This window comes from Gorilla gorilla, chromosome 11 (assembly GCF_029281585.2).
Source record: "Gorilla gorilla gorilla isolate KB3781 chromosome 11, NHGRI_mGorGor1-v2.1_pri, whole genome shotgun sequence".
Taxonomy (NCBI): Eukaryota; Metazoa; Chordata; class Mammalia; order Primates; family Hominidae; genus Gorilla; species Gorilla gorilla.
Window position 1 is genome coordinate 40,434,748 of NC_073235.2, and position 26,132 is coordinate 40,460,879.

Genomic DNA, 26,132 nt, shown 5'->3' on the forward strand with positions numbered 1-26,132 from the left:
TATTTAAATTCCCTTTATGAAAATTGTGCCTGATAGGGCGCTTCCATTTGCAGTGAGTTTCGTATTTGCACATCTAGAGCAGGCAAGAAATCAGAGAAGGTGGGTTTTGTGTCTTTAGATATGCTACAGTTGATAAATCCTAAGATTCAGATATTAACTATTGGATAAGCTCTTGCATTTCCCATAACTTCAGCTTTGAAGCCATTCATTACCTTAATACTAAGGAAAGAATGTTAGAAAATCCAAAGAGAGAGAATTCTCAGTTATGATTTTTGGACATATAATTGGAAAGAAGTCAGATTTGGCTTTTACAATTAATGCCATATAATGTCACACAAAGTATTTCCTGCAGTGTGCTCAGAGAGGTCAATTTGTGATTTATTTGCCAGTTATAGACCTGAAATTACTGACTTGTGTGTGTAACAATTTAGCTTTAACTTGGGCATTTAATGTAGCATTAAGTATAGCTCCTCTTCAATACTGATCCTTGCCCTGAACAAGATGTCATTTCATAAACCCAATTGAACATGGTATTTACTGTAGTTTAAATACCAAGACAGATTAAATGTATTGTCCAATTTCACAGATCAGCAATGCTTCTCTTCCTGTATCACTAGCTCATGACAGTAACATAAGAGACCAATCTGTGCCAGTGGATAGGCCAGAATTAAAAGAGAATAAATATTGCTGTCCTGCCTGAAATAAAACTGGGCACCGAAGGTGTGAGAGAGTTATATACTGTGAAATGAATGTCCCATATATATAAATTTCAGCCTTTTTAAAATAAGGTAGAATTGTTTCTGAAAGATTAAAAACTCTCTTTCCAAATCATTGAATTAAAATATTTAGTCAATAAATAAATCACTGCTATTTTCATCAATATTGGAGTCGTTTCTTCAAGTTTGTGAATTTTCTCAATTAGAAAAAAAGTCTAATTTGTTTAAATAATGAGAAGTCAACATTGAACTGTTGTCTACTCAGTAGCCACAATTCCTTATTTCTTGTTTACAATGATCATAGATTGTTTATGTTTGTATTGTTGCAACAAGTTCACAGAATATGGATTCCTCTCCCAATCGGAGAGGATGAGCCATAATTGGTCTAGGCCATGAATATTGTAGTAGATTGTATTGTGTGTTCATAATTCTTTGTTCCCTGGCCAGGTTCAGTGTCTCACGCCTGTAATCCTAGTACTTCGGGAAACTGAGGCGGGCAGATTGCTGGAGCTCAGGAGTTCAAGAATGGCCTGGGCAACATGATGAAACCGCTCTCTACTAAAATTACAAAAAATTAGCTGAGTATGCTGGTGCACACCTGTAATCCCAGCTACTTGGGAGGCTAGGGTGTGAGAATCGCTTGAACCTGGGAGGTGAAGGATGCAGTGAGCCAAGATTGTGCCACTGCACTCCCGCCTGGATGACAGAGTGAGACTCTGCCTCAGAAAAAAAAAAATTTGAAAGATGATTCTTGTTCCCTCCCCATCCTTACCATACTTTAATAAGGAAAGAGAATATTTCTCTGTATCATTGACTTTGGGCTTGGCTATGTGATTGCTCTACCCAATAGAATTTGGTAGGTTAATAGTAATAGAAGTAACTAAGCAGAACTTTAAAGAAGCTTCTCCTCTTCAATCTTGCTCAGCATTATAAAAATCAAATGCCCTAAGTAGTCTGTGTCCTTCAACATGGGTCCAGGAAGGAGAGACTCCTGGAGCACACCTGAATCTCATCTGTAGTCTAAGGTAGAACTGCTGCAACCAATTCACAAAACTCATGAGCAAGGAGTAAACACTTGCTGTTATAGGTCATTAACTTCTTGTCACGTTTCTTAAGCATTATTGGAGCAAAAGTGAACTAATACAAACGTTAATGTAATTCCCTTTGCTTGTGATTGATTTAGAGATGAACATTTGTTCTGTTTCCAGCTAATAGAATGTATTTAGGAAGAATGCCAAAGGAGGGAGCTTATTAGTAGGATTTTGACCTCTAATGAAAATGATGGCCATATATATGAAATTTTTTCTTTCTTTGGTTTTATTGTTTAAAGACATAATTATTTAAGCTGTGTTAGTTGTGTGTGATCTTATAACTGTGAGGAATTACATAGAATGAAAATGGAATGTGCTGTGATGGCGGAACAGAAAGAAGTTGGGTGATTGATATTGTTGAGCTGCTGCAGGAAATCTGGTAGTCTCCATTTCCAGAGGTCTTGTATTGTAGAAAAATTGAATAACTTTATTGCTTAAGTCACTATAAGAATGTCTTCTGTTACTTGCAACCCAATGCACCCAACTAATAAAGTATGTTTCTAGAAATACACTTGCCTGCACTCTTTTTAAGACACACAGACCACATACACACAGATATTTTTAATGGTCTCGTACTACATAAATTGTACTATTTTTTAACTTAAAAAGATAATATGGGCCAGGTGCAGCGGCTCACACCTGTAATCCCAGCATTTTTGGAGGCCAAGGCAGGTGGATCATGAGATCAGGAGATCAAGACCACCCTGGCCAACATGGTGAAACCCCATCTCTACTAAAATACAAAAAACTAGCTGGGCATGGTGGTGTGTGCCTGTAGTCCCAACTACTTAGGAAGCTGAGGCAGGGGAATCGCTTGAACCCAGGAGGTGGAAGTTGCAGTGAGCTGAGATCACAACACTGCACTACAGCCTGGTGACAGAGTGAGACTCTGTCTCAAAATAAATAAATAAATAAATAAATATAATGTGATTTTTATATTATAGCACCTGTACATTACAAGACTGAAATCTGCCTCATTTTTTAAAGTAACTGCCTAATACTTTGTGCATGAACATCCCATGCCTTCAAATTGAATTGAGGATCAACCTCAGTTAGATATTTTCATAAAATAAATTTTAAAACATATAAAAAGATGAAAAATATGAGGGAAACATTAAGTGAAATGGAATTTGAATTCATAAGTTGTGATAGCCACTTAAATGAGTCACCAAGAGATAAAACATGAAAAATGGAAAACAAATACAGAAATAATAGAAGAAAACTTTAAAAGGTAGAGAATAACGAAACACATGCTATAATGTCACCACCCAGTCGGTGCTAAGTTAAATGGATTTGTTGAGAAGACTACAAAGCAAGTATAAATGTTGAGTATGTGTGTGCACATGTGTGTGTATGTGTGCAGCCCTATATAAAATGTTTTAAAAATCACTTTTATGGAAATATTGCATAAGCACATCTAAGAACAAATTTTAAGATTGATGAATTTTTACATTGTTAACACAGCCATTTAACTATCAGCTAAGACAGGAAAAAAACATAATCAGCCACTGTCACCTTGTTTTATATTCACTATCAATCATTATTCTTTTTTAATTTGAGACAGAGTCTCAGTCTGTTGCTTAGGCTGGAGTACAGTGGTGTCACCTTGGCTCACCGCAACCTCCACCCCCAGGTTCAAGCAATTCTCATGCCTCAGCCTCCCAAGTAGCTAGGATTACAGGAGCCCACTGCAATGCCCAGCTAATTTTTGTAATTTCAGTAGAGACAGGGTTTTGCCATATTGGCCAGGCTGGTTTCAAACTCCTGGCCTCAAGCAATTTGCCAACCTCAGCCTCCTAAAGTGCTGGGATTACAGGCATGAGTTACCATGCCTGGCCCATTCCTCTTTTTTTAATACCCCAGGCAACTAATATCCTAATTTATCATACAAGAGATTAGTTTTGCCTGGGTGTTGAACTTTACATAAAGGGAATATCAGTACATTATTTGCCATATTGATCTATGTTGTTTTATGTAACAATAATGCATATTTATTCATTGTTACATAGTATTCCGTGTAGAAATAGATCACAATTTAGTTGGTATTTCTTCTACTAATGGATATATTAGGGTTGGTTTCAGTTATTGTTATTATGAATATGATGCTTTAAATATTCTTGTTTTTTTAAGTAAAAATATGTGCAGATTTATAGCTGAACAGAAAAAGCTCCATCTTTTAACCTGGATATCTGGATTTTTCACTCTTGGTGAAGATAACTGCAATGAGATTTATCACGTATGATTAAAAGTCAAGAAATGCTTCCTGGTAGCCTGCAGGGTCCGTTTTTCACTGATGGGTTACAGCTGGCCTAATTGGTTTGAGAAACCTAGCTTGATTACATGGACAAGGAGACACAAAAGGGTTGTTGAGAATTTCTCCTCCAAGCCCTCCTGAAAGCAAGATTCCTAGCACAGAATCTTGGTGGTTCACACTGGAGACAGAATGCACACTCTGTGTCTGTGAATACTTGGAGCCCTGGGTAGCTTTCAACATTGGACGTGTTTCAGACTCCCAGTCCGTGCCTGCACTCTCACTTGCTGCACCATATCCTTTGCCTTTAAATAAAAGCCCCATGTAAGTATGTTCTGTGGAATGTGGTGGTTCCTTTCAAATATCCAAACAGGAAGCTTTTCGGTATGTATACATGTCTATTGAGAGTATACCTAAGAATGAACTTGCTATTTGCTGGTATATATATATATATATAGATCTTTGGACAAAATTTGCAAGTAAAATACACAAAAAAATTCTTGAACCATTAGAGAATAAGTTACTGACCTGATTCCCAATTATCACCAAATATTTTGGGGTTTATTCTTTACAAACAGGATTTATCCTTCATGTTCACAACACAACTGTCAGCATTGGTTGTATTCCCACTAATACCCTGTTACTGTCTAATCCTCAGACCCTATTCAAGACCGTGGCACTCTACATTAAGTTACCCCTGTGTGTAGTTACCCTCTTCACTCTACTCTGGCTCCAACACCTCCTGCTTGGCCACCCTCATTCTTGGATGCCATCCTTGGGCTCCGACCTACTCCCTAGATTATCATCCATTTCACATATATACTCTTCTCATCCTTCCTGGGCTAACCCCACATGGGCGCTCACCCCACCCTGCTCAGTCAGGCTCTGACAATCCAACCATGCTACATCACTGTGATGATGCCCTTTTCATCTTGCTTGCGTTTTGCCACCACTTCTATGTGGACTCCTTCTCCTGTTCTTTGGCTTCAATACCCGGCACCTTGGAGCCCTCTTAAACAGATACCCCTTTCATTCTATTTAGACTAGAAAAATCCCACAATGACCTGCCTCTTCTACATGCAAATCCTTTTCATCCCATTCTGTGCCACTGCCTTACATGGGTGTTCTCTTCCCACTAGCCTGTTGGGTTTAGACACCAGGTGATGGATAATATGTCCATCTGGATGCTCCCTCACATTGTTTTGATTCTGACACCCCACATGGGTCACCTACCTGCATTGAAGCCCTCATTCAGTGTGGCTTCAATCCACATGAGGCAGCCTTCTTCTGTAGACAGAAGAATTGACCATTTTTCCCTATTCTAAAAATTTACCATTTCCCCAAAGAGCATGGGTTTCTTTCATGGAGAAATAGTGTTTGGATACAAAGGTCTAGAGGCCAGGTGTTCTAGGTTCTCTCACTTCACAAAGCTAAGAAATACACACGCATATACCAATCAAAGCATACCGTAAGGGTAAAATGATGACTTGTTTGAGGTTGGAGCTCACTATCTCCCCATTCTCCTTCCTTAGAGTATTTCCTTGAAATCTTAATAGGTCCAAATAACAGGTTTGCCCTTTTGATTTTGCAATGGAAGAATGGGGACTTTCTGACACTTGGAATTGTAAGCAAATGCCTCCTAAACTTACTTGGGAGTTTTTCACTAGAGGACTATCTTAGGATGTAGCCCTTTGTCTCTTGAGGAGATGAGAAGCTATTCTTACTTCTGCTTTGCTAAATAAATTATGTGAAAGTCTGTCTAGACTTTTTAGTCACTTTTGTAGTACCTACGTGCATAGAAATCTGACTATGTTCATGTAGTAATAAACTGTGTTCTCTTTTCTAGGTTGGTTCAGAGAGGTCTTTGTTAGTATTATTTTATTTCCAAAAAACATACACCCTATATTTCTGTATTGTTACTTTCTAGAGATGGATGACTTTGGATGGTCAAATATTGATAGAAAGGCACTAGTGAAAAGTAATTCAGAAAAAACACATTTACAGATTTGGTGACAGGAAATAAAGAATTTTTTCATGTTGAGCTCCAATTATCTCTGAAAGGTAGATGGGAAGTCATTAGTTGAGAGTATACATGGAATTGGAGGAGGAAGTTTTGAGAAAAGTGGAGGCTTATAAAATTAAAATAGTTGTTTCCAATAATGTGAAATAGAACTGATTAAAGAACAAAGCAGACATGATCGCCGAGGAGTCTCTCAGATGAGTTCACGTTGATCACTGTAGTCTATTGTTTCACAATAACTCATTCCAAAGCAAGCTGCATATTGGATTCACATGGGATCTTTTAAGATATACTGATTCCTAGGTCCCACCTGCAGAGATTCTGTTGTAATCACTCAGGAATCTGACATCAGCATCCAGATTTCAAAAGTTCCCCAAGTGATTCTAAAGTGTCCTGAAGACCAAGAACCATTGACTCAGATAGAATGTTCATCACTTTTACTGTTTTCCACAAAAACCTACCCATGTAAAGCACTTGTGAGGATAGAAAAGTTTATTGAAAATTAGAAATTGAGAGTTGAAATGGCAAACAAATTTATTCAAATTAAATTCTGAGTTTTAAAATTTTCCTATGGCCACCTCAAGAGTGTGGAACTTTCCCTGGGCCTTCACCCCATTGTCTCCAAACTCAAATCATTTCACTAACTCTTCTCCACCTCCCCAGTCTCTGTTTTCTGCCTGCCTCTTCCTAGTCTACCTGACTCTGGGAACTATAGGTTGGTGCAAAAGTAACTGCAGTTTTTGCCATTAAAATTGATGTCAAAAACCTCAAATTACTTTTGCACCAACCTAATAAAACTTCTCACTCCATTACTCAGAGTGGTTCAGCTCTCACTGACAACTTGGTGTGCTCCATTTTCCTTTAGCATGGACTATAGCTATTCATCACTTTTGAGAATTTTTAAGAGGCAATATTCTTGCATGTGATCTTGTTTATAGAACCAGGATAAAAGGTCAGTGCTGACTCCAAAGTTTCGCACTCCCAGGAGCTCCTCAGAAATATGTGGCAGAGACAGACCTGCAGGATAAAGACAAGATATGCATTCTTTTCTCATTCACTCCATAGATAGCTAGTAACAGCCTACCATATCTTAGTTCAATGAAGGAAAAAAGATAGACAAATAGATACAGTAGAGTGTAGTCCATATAATGGTTTAGTATACACAGGAAGTACACAAGTACAGTAACATCTGGACAAGCTAGAGGATGGGAGAAGAAGGGAATTGAGAGAGCATTGCAAGAAGTGAAGAACCCAGGGTTTGAGCTAGCCTCCTGAATCCACATGTATAGAGCTGTAGAATTGGAGTACTACAAAGGGTGTTAGAAATCATCTAATCTAATCACCCTTTGTTACAGATTATAAAATAGAAGTCTCATAGCCTACGAGTTGAACTGAATTGCAGAAAGTCCCATAACAAGTCAGGGGCAGTGCCAGGATTAAATTGGCATCTGGGTTCATTGACGACTGACCCAGTGATACTCCCTCAACAGGTGAATTTCTAAGGTTCTATGAGCACTGCTACAGGAGAGAGTAGCCCAGCAGTAGGGTCTCTAGTGGCAGTAGAGGCCTAAACCTACATGGCTTACTCCTCTGTCTGCAAAGTGACTGACTCATTCCAGCCATATCTGTGCACTCTGCAGTACCTCTGCTCAGAAGGTACCACTGAGGGAAATGCTAGATAGATAATTTGGCTTGAGCATAGAGTGGGAGGGAAGGGCACATACTGAAAATAGGGAGGAGAATGAGAAACCTGAATCAAGAACCAGCCTAACAAATATTATGCCTTTGAATTATAAAGCAGGCATATGGTCTGGCTTTAGAAAATTACAAGATAGCAAAGAAGAGCAAATAAGACTAGAAAATTGTGACTTTGGGACCTTGTGTCTGAAATAAATGGAGAGACACTTTGGGGAGTGGCAGGCAATGAAAACACATTTACCATCTGAGGAGGTGACTTAGAGAAATTCAAAACAGCATTTTTTTAAGTCCAATTCAAATATAGTCAAGTGAGGGAGGGTAGATCATTCATTCGCAACTCACTGTGTTTAGTTTCTTAAAAGCTGGCTGAATTAAAAAAAAAAAACATTTTTGAATGGGGCAGTTCTAGTGTCAGTTGTTCTCTCTTTTCCTTTTTACTTACCCACTACTAAAAACTACCACAGAGACATTCCCTACATTCAGTTACTTAGATTTACTTTTCCCACTTTCCACATTTTTAATTATAGCCTAGGAAACTTCTTTGCTTTGAGAAAGACATTCTTATATTAAAACATAAAACTTTTCCCAAGCATCCACTAGTTCATCCAGTAAGCAATTTCTTCATTACACACCAGAGGTCAGTATTGGATTATTAATTTACACGAGCTGTTAATTTTTACTTTCCCAGTAATAAAAATGAGAAACAAAATACCAAAAATTGTTATTGTATTAGAGATTTGGTGTTAGTTCCTTAAGCAAGTATCATCTGTGCAGACTTGCATAGATCATTAATGGCTTAAGAAAAATACAAAAGAAAAAGAAAAAAGCCATCACAATGAAGGTGGTCTTTGTTCTTCAGGAAGGTGGCCTTTGTTCTTTAGGAAGACATCCATGACTCATTCCAAGCACATTAATTATGCCACTTTTACACAAAAGTTAGTTACTCTTACATGTGAGAATTGTTCACAACTAGCAGTATTAGTGGACATACTGGCAGTGAATTGGAAAGATAATGATAGTTTTTAGAGTCTCATTCAAATCTGCATATCTACAATAGTGTATCAATTTGGGATGGCCAAAGTTACGGATAATTTGGACAAATAAAATAGGGACCCAGCAGTAAAATAATGACTGTATCTCCAGAAGCTTTAAGATTAAATGGAAAGAATAAAAAACTAAAGGCAGATCAAGCTATCATGCTGACTACAGACATATTAAAGGCTTTCCACAGAAAGAGAAAATAAGTTAGTCTTGTTTTACTCTAGTCAGGAGGGTAGAATTATAGAAATGGAGATTGCAGCTGCATATAAGATAGGATTTTTTTTTTTTTTTTGAGACGGAGTCTCGCTCTGTCACCCAGGCTGGAGTGCAGTGGTGAGATCTCGGCACACTGCAACCTCCGCCTCCCAGGTTCACACCATTCTCCTGTCTCAGCCTCCCGAGTAGCTGGGACTACAGGTGCCCACCACCACTCCCAGCTAATTTTTGTGTTTTTTTTTTTTTTTGTATTTTTAGTAGAGACGGGGTTTCATAAGATAGAATTTTTAAGACTCATAGCTATTCCAACATTTTTGCCTAGGGTGCTATAGGGAGTGCCAACATCTAGTATCAGAACAAACTAGATGAATGCCAGAAGCTCTTCTATTCTAAGGTTATATGAGAAGGTGATTATGATGCCAAAGAGTAAATATTCCACAAATTCCAAACCTCCTTCCAGGCATATATATTCGGGTGGCACCTGCTTTAAGAAGTCTCCCTTAATCTGCCAGAATACAGTTTGCTCGTGCTTCTAATACTATGACCATATATTGTATTTTGTCATCTTTTGAACCATATTGTACATTTATGTATTATTTAGTTTTGTGTTGTTATGTCTTATCTAAAACCAAGATTCTTCTTTTAGGAATACATGTTATTTTATCCTCTATGACACCTAGAACGATATGATGGAATTAGTAGATACTCAGATAATATTTGCAGTCTGAAACTATTTCCTTATCTAAAATGTAATGAATAAAAACACCCACTTTACCTGCCTCACTGAGCTGTTTTGAAGATCAAATGAAATAATGTGCCTGAAAGCACTTTGAAAAGTATAAAGTATTATACAAATGTAAGGCATTATTATTTCAGAGGGGGGTTCTCTCAGTTATAACCTCCATGTCAGCTTGAACATAACAGCAATAAAGGAACATTTTTTAAAACTTAATCTGAAAAGAAACTTGTCCCTTCTGGGCACAAATTATAAAACTCCCCAAAAAATGTTTGTATGTATTTTTGTTTGTTTGTTTCTAAATAGTATAATGAGCTATGGTCTTTCAGGGAAAATGTTGTTCTGATAGAAGTAATTCACAATGTAGAAAATTGCCCTTGTGTACTTTCAGGAAAGAATTGCAAACAAATGAGCTATTTTGTCTTCTCAAGCAAAGGGACTTCCCAAGCATGGGTGGCAGCTGTTCAAGTCCATCTGGTCAAGAATTAACTAAGATCATAATGTGAAAGTTGCTCAAATGCAGATTTGCACAACAGCCTGCAAATGTTCCTTTGGAGATGAAATGGTTTCTCAGGCCAATAATCTGCATATTTAAAAGTCTCTAAATACAAGTTTATGGAATAATTCATAACAGCTTTAAGGAACTATCATGGTACACTGGGAAAGTGTTCCATATTGCAGGATAGATTTCTTCTGTTGGCTGGTGAGCATTTATTTATAGTCTGCCTTGACTGTATCACAATTTTATAAGTAGTTCTTTTATTTTTTGAAAAGCAACATTTTGGGACAAAATATTGTGAACAAATAAGGAATATGACTATATTTGTGAAATCCCTTGTTAATTTCCAAGTGATATTTTAAACCTTGAATAAGACATATATGCTCATAAATAAGGAGGGAAAAGAAATAATTAAATCAATGTTCATAAGAGCTTCTCAGAAAATAAGAAAATAAGAAAGAGATAAGTGATAGAACTATAATCTACATTCTACCCTAATAGTGTCTTTGCATCACTTCTTAAGCTTTGTTTAGTATTTTAACATGCCGTTTCTTATTACATGTGAAGAATGTTGTGAGGTAGCATGTCAATGTTTTGCAGATGAATAAACTGATGTTAAAAGAGGTTAAGTGACTGATTTTGTACTTCCATTATCTCAAAAGCACAACTAAAACTGCACTTAGGATTGCCATTCCTGTCTGGGGCCATGGCTTTGGTCCTATTTTCTGCAAGCCTCTGGATGACCTCTGTCCACCCATTGCCTCTGAGTGCTCTCCTCACCTCGGCCTTCCTCCTTCCTCCCTGGTTTTAGTCCAACACCTGTCACCGCTCTTCAGAATCCTCATGAAACTTCAGGAAAATCGACTGGGTAGGGCTTGTTTCAGAATTATCCTCCAGCGTTCTAGGGCTGATTTAGAATTCAGAGAAAGAAACAAAAGTGCTTATCAAAGTATCTGTTCTAGAGGTAAGCTCAGAGGCACCATGGCAATCCCCACATTTCCCTAGGATGTCTTCAGAAATACCTGATATTGCCATCTCAGGCCCAGATATCATCCATCAGCTGAAGGCCATGGGCAACATTCACATCTTCAGAGTAAAGACTGTTTTAGAAGTCCGTGGGCAATCACCAGTCACGCAGGGAGTTCCAGGGACCAGCCAGTTGTTCCTTTCATGAGTTAGGAGGCAGTAAGGACATCACAGTGATCATTTCCACTGAAAACGCAAATGTAATCCACTCTGCTACTCAGCAGTTAATGCTGACTTTTGAAAATTATAAAGCAATTATCACTATGGTCTCCTTCTAGGTTTATCAGTGCAGTCAGCTCAGAAAACTTTCATTCCTTCAGTATATCCAGCTACAGCTAATCAGAAAGGGAACAATGAAAACAGGCTGACATTTGATTCAGAGGTTCTGGAAAGAAAGTGGACCTGGCAACAAAGTGACTGCACTTACAATCCCCCAACCTAATGTCTTCAGGGTCCAGGGTAGACCATCTGGGGCTACAGGGCAGAGAAGCCAGTTTCAGAGGCTGTCTATTATAAGCAGCTCTGATTAACATCTTAGGACCACAAGACAAATTATCATTGGTATTTGGAGGCAAAAGGTCTTGGATGCTCTGGTCCTGGGTGAATATCTGGGTCTAACACAATTCTCAGAAAGGCCCTCTGGGTCCATTCCCGATGTATTAACAAAATGCCTGAAACACAGTGGGGTTTGAGCAAATGATAGAATGAATGTTTATGGAAGGACAATTGTCTGACCTCTTCTACTACTTCCTTTAAAGAAAGGTTCTCAGAATTTATGGTTAAAGTATTGTATAGGTTGAGCATTCCTAATCCAAAAATCTGAAATTCACATTTTTTGAATACTGACACAATGCTCAAAGGTCCTGCTCAAAAGGAAATGCTCATTAAAGCTTTTCAGATTTCAGATTTTTGAATTTGGGGTGTCAACCAGTAAGTTTAATGCAAATATTGAAAATTTTTTTAAAAATCCAAAACACATCTTGTCCCGAGAATTTTGGATAAGGAATACTCAACCTGTATTTCAATTGTTTGCTTGTTTGCCCTGTCATCAAAAATGACCCAGGTGCAGTGGCTCATGCCTGTAATCCCAGCACTTTGGGAGGCTGAGGTGGGCAGATCACTTCAGGTCAGCAGTTGGAGACCCGGCCGGCCAACATGGCAAAACTCTGTCTCTACTAAAAATAATTAAAAAAAATTAATCTGGCATGGTGGCAGGCTAATTTTGTAATCTCAGCTACTCAGGGGGCTGAGGCAGGAGAATCGCTTGAGCCCAGGAGGCGGAGGTTGCAGTGAGCCAAGATTATGCCACTGCACTCCAGCCTGGGTGAGACAGTGAGACTCTGTCTCAAAAAAAAAACAAAAAAGAAAAAAAAGAAAGAATGAATGAATGAGTTTCTTCAAGAGAGATATTGTAGCTTGTTCATGTCCATCACTCCCATGTATAATATGGTTCCATAACAACTTAGTCCTTATGAAACTCCATTCAGTAAGGACTCAGTTTTTTCAGAATGAACAGACCAAGTAAGACCAATTAATTACTTATTGTCATGTAGCTCAGATGAGAACGGGCTGGGATTTGAGAAAAGGCTCTATTACTGAATAGGATCTGGGAGGATGGATTTCATCACAGATGTAAAGCGAGGCTACAGTAGCCTGTCCAACAGGATCAAGTGATAGCAGGTTGTAGTTCAGGTAAGTAGATACCCACGGAGGGTTGCAAATGAAGTGTTGGCCTGTCCAAACAGTTGGATGCAGTATGAGACAATTCATCCTTACAAGAAGGATAGCAAATTGAAATTAAGAATATTTGGCATTTCAGAGGAGGGTCCAAGACAGTGGTCCAGGATCCAGGACTGGGATACCCCTTCCTGAGGACGATCACAGGTAACAAAAGAGGATCAAGCTGAGGAATCAGACTTGGGTGCTGAGGAATCAGACTTGGGTGCCCGGAGAGCAGGAGACTAAGTAACAGACTGAGATCCACTTAGCAGATCCAGGGTATTTTCTCAGCATTAGCTCAGAGACAAAGAAAAAAATGATGAAACCTTAGCTTATAGACATGTAGTCATGTAAATCTCCTTAGCATCATTTCAGGATTCATGCTGAAAGTTAAGGCAATGGTGAAGCTGTAGGAGGGCTTTAGGTGGCCATAGCTCAGGAAGGAAGGGTCTTTCAGAGACTAGAAACTAGGCCTGAGCTAAAACATTTGCAATCTTGGATTTGCTTGCGGATGTTCATTCTACTAACAAACAAACACCAATTTAATTTCCTGATGTTTATTTCAGGAGGTTTACAAGAACTAATTTCCTTGGAAGTGATTTTTTAAAACATCCATTATAGAAAATTATTTTTCTCACTTGTGAACACCTCTGAGAAAGAAGTATTATTTATAAAAGTTGGTACCTGTTGAACTATTACAGAGTTGTGGGGAAAAGCCTTCACAGGGTTCACAAGAAAAAGCCTTCTCCAACTATGCCTTACAGATGTATTCTTAAAATAATGACTTGACATATTTAAATGTACATCTTTAGCTTAATATCTTACCTAATTGTCCAACAAACTAATTCAATGTTGTTTGCAATGCATTAAATGAACAAAAGATAAACTGGGTAATAGAGAATCCAGAGAGCCTAGTGGCCCATGAAGTCACTGGATTTGCAAAGTGATTTTCTCTTCAGCACCGTGCACTATCTGAGAACAAAATCTGTCGGCAAAGCACTTTAGTGGCAACCAATGGATCAGAATATAGAGACATTAGGAATGCCACATGGGGTCCAACCAATGGTCCATCCAGGCCAGCACAAAGGCAACATGAGAGGATTTTGGAGAGTGAGGTTGCTCGATGTGGTATCAGTTTATAATGTTGGGATTATTTAACATATCTTCCCGAAATCATTTTGTGAACTAACATGTAACTGTAATCTATCATTTTATACAAATCCCTTGATTTTTTCCCACAGCTCACCCTCTTTGTGTTAGAGTTCCATAAAGGTAATGCCCAATATGTGAAGAGAAAATTAACATTCCCCTTTTTCTACTTGAAGACTTCCAAACATTTCTTGAAACCTTAAACACTTACTGATTCTTTATCCCCGTTTCACTTTTCTCTGCAGCAAGTAGCTCTCAATGTGTAGTCCTCAGATGGGCAGCATCCACTGGAAAAGTGCTAGAAATGCACATTCTCAGGCTTCACCCGAGATCTGCTGAAACAGAGGCTCTGGGGTGGGACCCAACAACCTGCATTTTAGCAAACCCTCCAGATGACTCTGAAGCATGCTCAAGACTGAGAACTACTGCATTATGCTAAATTTACCCACCCACCCTCTGGCAAAAATAACGTCTAATTGCATTTCACTTTTTAGTTTGATGAGTACTTATCTTGGTGTCTTTTAATTCACCTGATGTTTCTGTTGCTAACAAAACCAACAAAAACATTGTAAATTTGGTGTACTGAAATACAAAATAAGAGTGAAGGAGAGAACATTGGTAGTGAAATCAACTACTATAAAGCAGTTTGGGGCAATTCAGTTTAGAGACAGGCATTATACCTCAGAAACCCAATGAGCATCACGTTATAAAAGCATAGCTCCAAAGCTGATAATTTCAAATGAGGACCCTTAAGTCACAAAGAGAGGATTAGCTCACATTCATTATTTCCAAATTTCCCTCACAAAAGCACAAATTATTAAGGCATTTTTGAGACATTTTTATCAAAATGAAAATAAATATGTTTCACAAATAAAGGAGCAAACTGAGATATATGAAATATTTACTCGTTTGAATATCTGAAGATACTAGAAATGTGTCCTTAATTTACTCTGTTTGTCTTATATGAAATGTAAACCAATGCTATCCATTAGCTTTTAAAAATGTTCCAACTGGTGCATGTTGCAACTGCTCCAGCCCTGTTGTACAGGACAAGACAGTTTTTTCAGAATGAACAGACCGAGTAAGACCAATTACTTATTGTCATTGAAGTTTGTGGTTTTTGATCAAATTTTATAAGAGCACAATATAATGTGTTTAATCATCATGGTGGCCACTCTTTATACATGACTTTTTAAAAACTTAAATGCAAACTTCACAACCTTTGCCTCATACTGAATGAGGCCTCATAACAAGCCCTCCAGATGACTCTGTACCAGTAGAAGTACTGGTACCTCAGTACCAGCAGAAGTCTGATTTCATATTCAATGAGTATTTGTTGAAGGAGAATATTTGTGCCTGTGTTCTGCTGGGCATTTCTGAAGGATATTGACCAGGACAGCATATAAATCCTATCCTAGCTGTGACCTAGATTGGCACAATGGCAGAAAGAATATCTCTGAGAATTTACATCCTGGGAGAGGCAAATTATTCAATCAGTCAACTAAGGAGCAAAACATCGCTAAATTCAACCAGAAAAAAAGTTGAAATTTTCTCATATTCTCTGTCATCTAATATCCAGTATGTTTTTATCCATTCAGTTACTCTTCTCTGGATTTCAAATAGAATTTCTAATAATAAATGTGTACCAATTCTATCATCAGGCTATTTATGTTCTTTATATTTCTGTTCTTGATAATTACATGCTAGTCTTTGAATATGAAGATAATGCTTCTGACCCAATATTCACAATGCATGTGCCTTGAGTTGTTATGTTTTGCAAGAGAAATAAGTTTATATTGATCTGATGCACTCTCTTTCCCAGTCTTCATGTGACCAATAGCAGCAACTGCAAGACTGTCACCTGAGTGTGGCTTGCAACCAAGCACATGTGGGAATTCAGTGAAGGCCCCGGTCTTGGCCTCATTATCAACAGGAACCAGCTGAAGACAGTGGTCACTCTTTATCCATGTAAATAGACACGTAATTTATTTTCAAAAAATCCAAAGGACAAAATTTAAGACCATTGTAATACCAGAAATTTGTGCTGTGGGTACTTGGATGATGACAGTTGATAAACCTGGGAGGTTTACAATGGCTAGATTGTCAGAAGGGATTAAATGTATTTTCTAATAATAAAAGAACAAGAAAAAAGAATGCCCTGGTGATGTGTAAATTTAAAATACAGTGGTACATGTTATGAAAAACAAAAATCAATCCATGAACTTTGAAATGAAGGGAGATAGTTCTAAGAGAACTAGAGGAACTGGACTTGAGATCCAAGTATACAATTTACACAATTTATTTTTTATAGATACTTTAAGTATGGAAAATTTAATTTTATTATTATAGATAGTAAGGTATAATACAGAACATAAAGTCACTTAAATTAAGGTGGTTATGGATCCTGGTTTTCTTGACACTCCTATATCATACTGATGGTTCCTGTGTGAATATCAACATTACCCCCTTCAATTCACAAGTGTCTTGCGGTGTGTGTGCACGCACGTGTGTAGCTTTTGTTTTTATTCTTGTTTGTTTTGCAAAAATGAAATGAGAGCAGACATGTGATCCTGAGACTTTCTTCACTAAATACGTATCTTAGAATCTTTATTTTTCTTATTATTCAAAATAATTCCTTTTTTAACCTACTACTTACTCATCATTAAATATAGTTACTTAATCCTCTTTGAAAACCATTTGCATTGTTTTAAATTTTGCCCTACTGCAAATAATTTCACCACATTCTTTTAAGCTATAACTGTGCATGTTTTAGTATTTCTGTAGGTTAAGTTTTTGGAAATGGTATCGGCTCAAAAAAATTAACATTAAAATCATAATCAATATTCCCAAATATAGATACATTTTTGAATCTTCAATTTCATCATAAAATTTCAACTTTCCTTAATAATACTTCCAATTTAAACTAAAGAGTTTTGATTGTTTAGGATCACAAAGATTTCTATCACAGGGAGGACAAAATGTGAAATGTTTTGTTTTGTAATTCATCTGTCGCAGAAAACATCACTGCTGTTTGGCAGTTGAGAAATTGTCCAAACAAGTACACTATGGACAACAAATGTCATGAACTGCCTGTCCACACTGAGGTTTGAGAGCCACGGGAGACTTGAGACATCTTCTAAGACAGTTTAAAGAAGTCTCATTTATTTGTCTTTTTATACAATGTAGCAAATCAATATATTAAATAATATAAGAACACCAAGTTTTCTTACATATAAAACTAGAATAACCTATCAAACAAAGCTGTTCCAGGTAACTAAGAACTCATTAACCCTGAGGTTCTAGGACTTTATGAAGTCAGTGAAATAGCAGGCAGTAGTCTCTCATGTGCAACTAGAGCTGCTGATGGGAAAAAGTACAATATCCCAGATTTTTCAGCGATGTGGCTGGATCGTTGGGTGTGAGAAATGCACCAACCCTGACTCAGAGATGCCCTCTCTTGCTCGTCTTCCCGTCGTTGTGGCGCTGAACACCTGTGCCCACCCATAGCAACCTGTGACCAAGTGCATCGGTACAAACACCTTCCCTTTCTTCCTGTCTTTTTTCTTTCCCTCTTTTCCCTTTATTCATTCCTCTATCCTTCTTCCTCCCCCTCACAACCCCAACTCTTTTCATATCATCAACAAATGGCAAGTACAGGCCCTGAGGAAGACACAGATGACTAAGACAGAGCTTCTGCCCTTAAAAAGCCCATGATCTAGTCTGGGAGACTGACATATAATCGGACGATCAGACAGCCTGATGAACACCATGATCATGTGCCTGACACCTTAGAATAAAGAAAATGTGGCAACGCATGTTGCTAGGAGGAATCAGGATAGCTTTGCAGAGCACCTGGCATTTGTGACGTGCCTGGAAGTTCATTGTCTTCGAGTGTAGGAGAACACCGTTGGGGCACATAGGCTGGACCCAGGAACCCTGGACCCTGCAACAAACACAGGCTGCTGAATGGAAGATAGGTGACATTGTTGCTGCCCTCAGTCACTGCCCTGGCTTGCCCAGAAGGCAAGAAATTAAGTTGTTATAGGTGGTGTGTACTTGTACCTAAAGATGTCACTGCTAGCTGAGGGGAAATAAGCCCCTGAAGATTGTTAGGGCAGTGAAACTATTCTTTAAGATACTGTAACGGGAAATATGACATAATACATTTAGCAAAGCCCATAGAACCGTACAACACAGGGACTAAACCCTAATATAAACTATGGATGTTAGTTAATCATAATGCATGAATATTGGTTCATCAATTGTAACAAATGTGCCACACCAACACAAAATGTTAATAATAGGAAAAACCGGAGATTGGTGGGGGGACAGAGTATACAGGAACCCCGTATATTTTGCTCACATTTTCTGTAAACCTAAAACTGGTCTAAAAATCAAAGTCTATTACATTTTTAAACACTCTGAAACAGTATGTCTCCCTTCTCTTAGCTGCCTGCCTTTGTGAAAATAAGAGCAGAATTTTGGTTTTCCTTCTTTAGGACAAGAATTATATATTTTTTTTAAAAAAAACTCCTCCATTACTTTTGATATATCTAATTATTTTTTTAATTACTGGATCAAACACTTTAATATTAATGAATGTAGAGCCAATAAGATATCCTGGTAGATTGGAAATGGGAGAAACAGAGGCATACAGGATGATGCTGAAGTTCTGGCTTGAGCAAGAAGCAGGGATGGTACTAGGGTGAGCCAAGTGAGATGTTGAGGGCATAAAATTTAAGGAAGCCCTTGCATAGCCATACAAAAGCAAGGTCAGCACTTCCTTGATGCTCTCAATGCCTTAAATGTGGTGCCCAAGTGGCTGGCTTGCTTCACCCTTGTCCCAGTCTTGACTGGAACAATGGTGTCACCATCCACTGAGTTGGGACAGGCTGAGCAGAAGCATGTTTGGGGAGGTTGGATTGAATATAGAAGCCTGGTTCTGGACATGTTGACTCTGAGATGACCGTTGAACATTCAAGTGGAGACATCAGGTAGTCAGCTGGATCTCTGAGTCAATACTTTGGGAAAGAGGCTGAAACTAAAGTTATGTATTTAGAAATTATCACAAGACTAGAGCAACTCATGAGGAAAGTGAGTGCGAATGGATAGAGAGATAGATAAGGGAAGAGTTTCAAGGCCTGAGCCATGAAATACTTATATTTGTCAGAAAGAAAAAGAGGAACCAGAAAGGAACCTTGAAAAAAAAAGCAGGCAATAAGAGAAGGAACACTGGAAGTGTATATTCCTGGACGACAAGACAATGCTTCAAGGAGCAGAGAGTAATAAATTGTGTTTCATGCTGCTACAGTTGAGTTAGACAAAGCTTGAAACTAGAACTTTGGTGTCAGTAGCATTGAGATAATTGACAATGTTGACTGAAACAGTTTTAGAGGAGAGATGACAACGAAAGCCTGAACAGCATGCCCTGAAGAGAGAAGAGAGGAGAGAAATTTGATTCTGCAAATACATAAAACTCTTTCAAAGCCTTCTTTTAGAAAGAGGAAGGGAGAGAGAGAGATATGAGAGAGAAGCCAGAGGGGGAAGAGAGGTCCAGAATTTAGTACTTTCCTGGTTTTTCCAACTTGCATCCCAATCCCTTATCTCTGGGTTTAGCAATGAATACTTTGAGATTCTAATATTTCTCTCCTCAGAAGGTGAGATGCAGAAGAGGAGATAGGAAATTGAGATAACAACTACTTTATTCTGATGGGTGGGAAAAATTCTATACGAGAGTTTTTCTACCAAGACACATGTGAAAGGAAGTGGCAACATGTGGCAATTCATCTAAGATCAGCAACTTTTTTTCCTCTGTTTGAATTTGTTGATTTGGAAATTATTTGTCTGGCTCTGCAACTGAATCATCATTTGCTCTACCAGTTTTTCTAAAGTTTCACATGCTGATGCTAGTTAAGAAAGAATACATTTTAATCTGTCAACTTTTGCTTACCAATGAGGATCTAAAAGTGTGTTCAAAGGTAATTTGAACAGACTCTTTCAAGATAGTGCATCTTTTAGTAGAGCCACAGAACAGTAAATATAACTTGATAATCATGCCAAACATTTCTTTGCATTGTAAAATTGAATTGGCAGCTTTGCATAATAAAGGGCTAAAATTATGAACCACGCAAGATTTGCCTGAAACTTGATTGTTCAGGCTCAAAATTCTCTACTGAATACCCTTGTGCTTACTTTTGTATTTATCCATTTTCATGTAACTGCTTACAGCAGACATTTCTTTTTTTAATCTTTTTTCATAAAAATAAATTTTAATAAATATGCCAAACCCACTCCAATAGCATCCATCATATCATATGTATTATATAAATACATATTTTACCATTATAATTGACAAACCAGCATTTATGAACTTGGTTCTTTGTGGATGCATTAGGAGCAGTGTTTCTTCATAGGATATAATATTTTATAATTTCTTATTCTTTACTGCTTGCTGTGCTGTACAAACGTTTATAAAATGAGTTGCTTTTGGGGTGTGAAATGAGTAATCATCAGAGGAGAAAAGCATTAGGGACAAGAAAGTGGAGTGAGGATCATGAAGCATTTGCATGTCTTTCTCAAGGTCATGGATAAATTTCAGCTCCATGGAAAATCTTGAGAAAGAATCCAGCAAGAATGAGATCATGAAATGTTAGCTTTCTCCAAGTAGAAATTCCATAATAGAACTATAAAATTTCTGCTTACAAATTTTATCTTCCAACTTCTACTTGAAATTAGGGAAGTGAAAGGGCCAGGAGGGACCCTGGAATTCATCTAGTCTGAACTTATTGTGTATAGGGAAAGCTAAGCTGAGCGACTCTGCAAGTCACACTAATGTGACGTAGAAAATACTAGAACCTAAGGTTCTGCATTACTGTTTCAGGTTCATGTTTGTTGCTACAACAAACATTTATCAAACAGCCAGTAGGTATAAGAGATCATTTAAACCCACCCTAAAGGATACAAAGTTGAGGAAAGCACTCTTTGCCTTTGCAGAAATCACAATCTATTATCAAACACATGATAGAAATTTCAATATTTAAAACACAAGATCTAATTTGTTAAGTGCCATGGGAATGATATAAGAATTTAAGAAGGGAGAGATACAACAAAGTTTGGGCAAGCCAGTATGTTTCTTGAAGGAATAACAATTTGTGATGTGAAGGTAAAATCTCAGTGAAGAAAAATGGGGAAGAAGATGTTAAGCCTGGCAGAAGGAATATTATTAGCAAGTGCAGGACAATATGCTCTAACAAAAAAGAGCAAGTAGCCTAATTTGACTGGATTTCAATTTACCTTTACATTTTTCTATCATGTTATTCCATGCCATAAATTATGGCAATAGTCTCAACGAACTTGAATATCAGACCAAATTGCCTTGTCTTATGTTGTAACCCACTCAAGTCTCTAAGCAGGAAATAACCTGACCCCCGTTCTCTGAGATTTAACAACAACAACAAAAAAATTGTGTATCCTTCACTAAAGTTTGTAATGCATTTTGGAAGGAAAGAGTCAAAAAGAATGAATGTGTCCTGACCATGTGTATTACTTGTTTGTTCTGAAAGCCATATCCTGCCCCATTTCCTGCTCAGTTCTGAATGTTAGTCTCACAATTAGGTTTAGCTAAGTGAAGGCAGAGGAGAGGGCATCCAAAGGGTGGAAGGGAAGGAGAAGCCAGACTATTTCTTCTCACTCTCTGTACCTGAGGTCGTATCTCTTCTCTGGTTTCGGTTTCTGTTGTGCATTCTGTGCCATGGTTCTAGCCTGGCAGCTTCAGCATTTCCTAAGCAGTTCCTTCTCCATGATTCCAGGTCCTACTGAGGCCCCAACTCAGAGAATCCCATAGTGCCACAGCCTCCCTTTGTCGTCCATTTCTGGTATCATAGGGACTTTCTGCTCTTGCTAACCTCTGGGTGCTTCATATTTCCTTATTAACCTTTTTGACTCTTCCAATATAGGATATGAAAGAATCATATTACTGAAATGTTAAAAAGCATAACTGCCTTTAGATATAATTAAACAAAGGGCCTCAAACAAAGTCACCATTGGCCTGCCTCTTTCTCCCTATTCCTGGACTCTTCTGTGCTCTTTTTGCATTGTCTTTGCTGAAGGGCAAGTTCTTTCTATATAGTTGGAAAGGTGACTGTTGTTTGGCCCAAGTCAACATCCTTATGGCTCATAATCCAAATGAAAAAGAGATTATCTATTTTCCAGAGACCCTGTATTAAATCTCAAAGTTGAATTTGATTGATTGGCTAGAGGGTAGGGCGATGAAATTCTCTGGTCTTGGTCATTGGAGGAGGGTAACATGTTATTTCAGCCTCATTCAAGTTTTATGGAGTGAGGCATAGCGTTTACTCAAAAGAAGAGATACTGGGCAAACAACAGCCATCTAATACAGAGACATGCTGAAAATTCTCCATTTGCTCCTCCATATCCACTCTTGATCCTTTTCTAGCCTGATTTTGTGCAAAGGAAGCTCATCTCCTTAGCCACTCTCTTCCTTTGTCCTCTGACTTTATGTCAAGTGCAGCCAATGGAGCACACTGCTGTGGGATTGGAAAGCAAGAGGAAAGAGCCTTAGTGGGGTTTATTCCACCCCCACCCACCCCCACCCACCCCCGCCAACCCCCCCGCTGACCAGACAGTGATGTGGCAGTGGCGGTGGCAGCATCCCTCACTGAAGCAGCTCTTGCTGGATAGTCTCTCCCATGTGCAAGTTCCCCAATGCTCTGATAAGAGCTCTTACCTCCCCCATCCCTACAGGCCTGATGGTGGGAATGGCCTTCACCACCACTAGTCCCTGGGTGCCTCCCTACTCCTAGTGGGTTCCTTAGCTTTGTCCATACCCTGAACGAACTCTTGATAAAACCCCCTTCAGTTATCCTTTTTAAAGCATGCCAACTGACCCAGCCAGGACCTGGTACTTATGGCTTAAATGATTATTTCCACTTTCTAGCTGACAAAGTCAAAACTTAAACATTTTCAGAAACTTACTAAAGACCACACAATGAGGAGTATGTGGGGTTGGGACTGAAATTTTCGTTTATTTGCCTTCAAAGTCTGGATCCTAAAAGAACAATTTCTCCCCTTTCGACAGGCACAAACCCAAGAAGATCTACGCCATTGTCATGTGCCTAGTCTGTCTATATTCTACTGAGTATGATGCGCCAGGCAGGATTTTTGCTTTATTAGTAAAATTGGCTCTTAAGTTAAAAAAGAAAATAAAAATAAAATGGAGAATCCCCTCTCTTACATTCACATCTTCATGGCTGACTCCAGTTTGCTTTTCGATAATATACACATTCCATTTCTTATACTCTGTGAGTAAATGGGCCCTTCATAAGCCCATCCAAAAGGTAACTTATAATTTTCATTCTGTCCCCTCTCCTTGTACTTTTCTTAAAGTGAATTGCTAGTTAATGCCTGAGAGAGTAAAACTCCAGATCCAATTTTTTAACAAAATGTATAGTTTTATGTGGAGGAAAATAGGAGTCTAGAGGATACTGGGTCTCAATGAACTTTACTCCTCTGAGGAAGGTTAGCAACGGTTATAGGAGTCAGTAGAGGCACCCTCATTAGTCACCAGCTCTGACTGTAAACAGTGGAATTATCAGTTTTAATTCTTTACCACTGAACTTTCTCTGGCACCAGATTCATGTAAGTATAATTCAGAAATGTAAAGTGGATAACAGCTTATTGTCCAAGGCTCCCAGGGACCAAAAAAGAAGGTGCAAAAACAAATGCTTAAAAGTAACTAAGTAACTCTGACCTGTAGCACTGAAGTTAATTCCCTTTCTACATCATTTCCATAATATCTCCATACCCAAATGGTATCCCAAAATACATTAAGGAATTAACTAAGAAGTTACATGGAAAATAATAGCAGCGGTAAAGTGCAATTAATGCCATAGGCAGGAAAGGCAAATACACTGATTTAGCTGAGATTTGACACAACTTTGGAATTCAACTTGGCAAAGCAAGAGGGGACATCGGAAAAGCCATACCTTGCTAAGAGAGAAAGCAGCTTTCTATTCTGAAGTGACTATATATGTGCAGTCATAGAAGGCCCAGTCCGCGAGAGAAATGAGCAGGGAAGTTTATGGGGAGAATCCAATGCAAGAAGGCATTTACATGCAGCTAAAGCGCTGATCTTGAGGGGTTGAGGAAGATAGAAACCTTTTTTAATGACAAGGAAACAAAAGCAGAAATAATACTTTTTAAATTATTTTTAAAATATTACTTGTGATGCATACTTAATGTCCCATAGTTGTGTGGGCTTTTCTCCAGAAGTACAGCTTCACAAAGGGTTATTTATTTATTTACTTTATTATACTTTGAATTCTGGGATACATGTGCAGAATGTGCAAGTTTGTTACATAGGTATACATGTGCCATGGTGGTTTGCTGTACCCATCAACCCGTCATCTACATTGGGTATTTCTCCTAATGCTATCCCTCCCCTTGCCCCCAACCCCTGACAGGCCCTGGTGTGTGATGTTTCTCTCCCTGTGTCCGTGTGTTCTCATTGTTCAGTTCCCACTTATGAGTGAGAACATGCAGTGTTTGGTTTTCTGTTCCTGTGTTAGCTTGCTGAGAATGATGTTTTCCAGCTTCATCCATGGTTATTTTGAGGAAAGTTTAGAGTAAAACGAAGGATAGACAAAGGCCCTCTGTGGTCAGAGTTTGTGCTCTGAAAGGGGTTCCCTTTCTCCATGGTGCTAGGTAGTCACGGTGATGCACAGACAAAACAGAAATGATCTCCTTGTTTTCTTCAAGAAAGTTCCAATTACTCCCAGTATCTTCACAATGGGTGAGAATGAACCTCTGTGAGTGCAACATGCTCCATGGTTTGTGTTTATTTACTTTATTTTTGCTGTAAGGTTGCAGGCTCCTTTGTAGTCTACAAACACCTTGAGAACAGGGATGGTCTTTACTCATCATTGTTCTCATTCCTCAGCTCAAGGCCTGGACACATAGCGGGCATTTAATAAAGTGAGTTCTGTTAACCTAATCTTTAAATGTTGATATTGCTTTCTTTTCGGGAGATAAACTTATTTAGGTCACACACATACACACACACCACATGCATTCACACTCCAGAAAACTAAATCCGACACATACACACACACAAAGAACAATTGATGTAAAAAATAGTAATGGTAAATTGAAGGCAATAAAACATTCATTTTTATACTAAAATTAAAAAATAAGATATGAAGAAAGCTGAGCATAGAAGATTGACATATACAGAAGCTATAGGAAAACAGACCCACAAAGAATTATTTCATATCTCCATGCATTGATTTTTTTTTTCTCTAACTTGGGGAATGAGGTAGGATTTCTATTGCCCCCCACTTTCTGTTGGCTGCTGATGGTTACATTTCCTTTTCTGAGAGTCTCACATATTGACCATAGATGTTGTTGTCACTAAATAAACCACAGGCATCATTAATTAAATACGAATTAGTAAAAAAGGAAAGAGGTATAGTGGGTTGAATAATTTTTCCCTAAATTTATGTACATCTGTGTCTTGGTTCATTTGAGCTGCTATAACAAAAATACCATAGACTAGGTAATTTATAAACAAGAGAAAATTTATTTGCTCATAGTTTCTGGAGGCTGCAAGTTCAAGATGACTTCCTATTCAGTGTTTGGCAGGGGTCTACTCACTGCTTCATTGATGGTGCCTTCTTGCTGTGTCCTCACACGGAAGAAAGGTTGACCAAGGTCTCTGAAGCCTCTTTATAGGGCAGTAATCCAATTCATGGGGAATCTGTCCTCATGGCTTAATCACCCCCACCTCCACCACCCCCGCAAAAGAAAAGCTGCATCTCTTAATACTCTCACATTGGGGATCAAGTTTGAACATATGGGCTGGGCGTGGTGGCTCATGCCTATAATCCCAGCACTTTGGGTGTGCTGAGGTGGGAGGATCACCTGAGGTCAGGAGTTTGAGACCAGCCTGGCCAA

At 38.4% G+C, this 26,132-nt stretch overlaps 1 long non-coding RNA gene across 1 annotated transcript in view; it reads right to left on the minus strand.

Moving 5' to 3' along the window:
• The window catches only part of LOC115933714 (uncharacterized), a 49,501-nt gene extending 23,638 nt beyond the window's left edge, over positions 1-25,863 (minus strand). The window contains exons 1-2 of the long non-coding RNA XR_004069569.2: positions 25,833-25,863; positions 24,167-24,338 (exon numbers count right to left, since the gene is read on the minus strand). This is a non-coding gene — a long non-coding RNA (uncharacterized lncRNA). The remainder of the gene's footprint in view (positions 1-24,166; positions 24,339-25,832) is intronic.
• Positions 25,864-26,132: the final 269 nt, after the last annotated feature.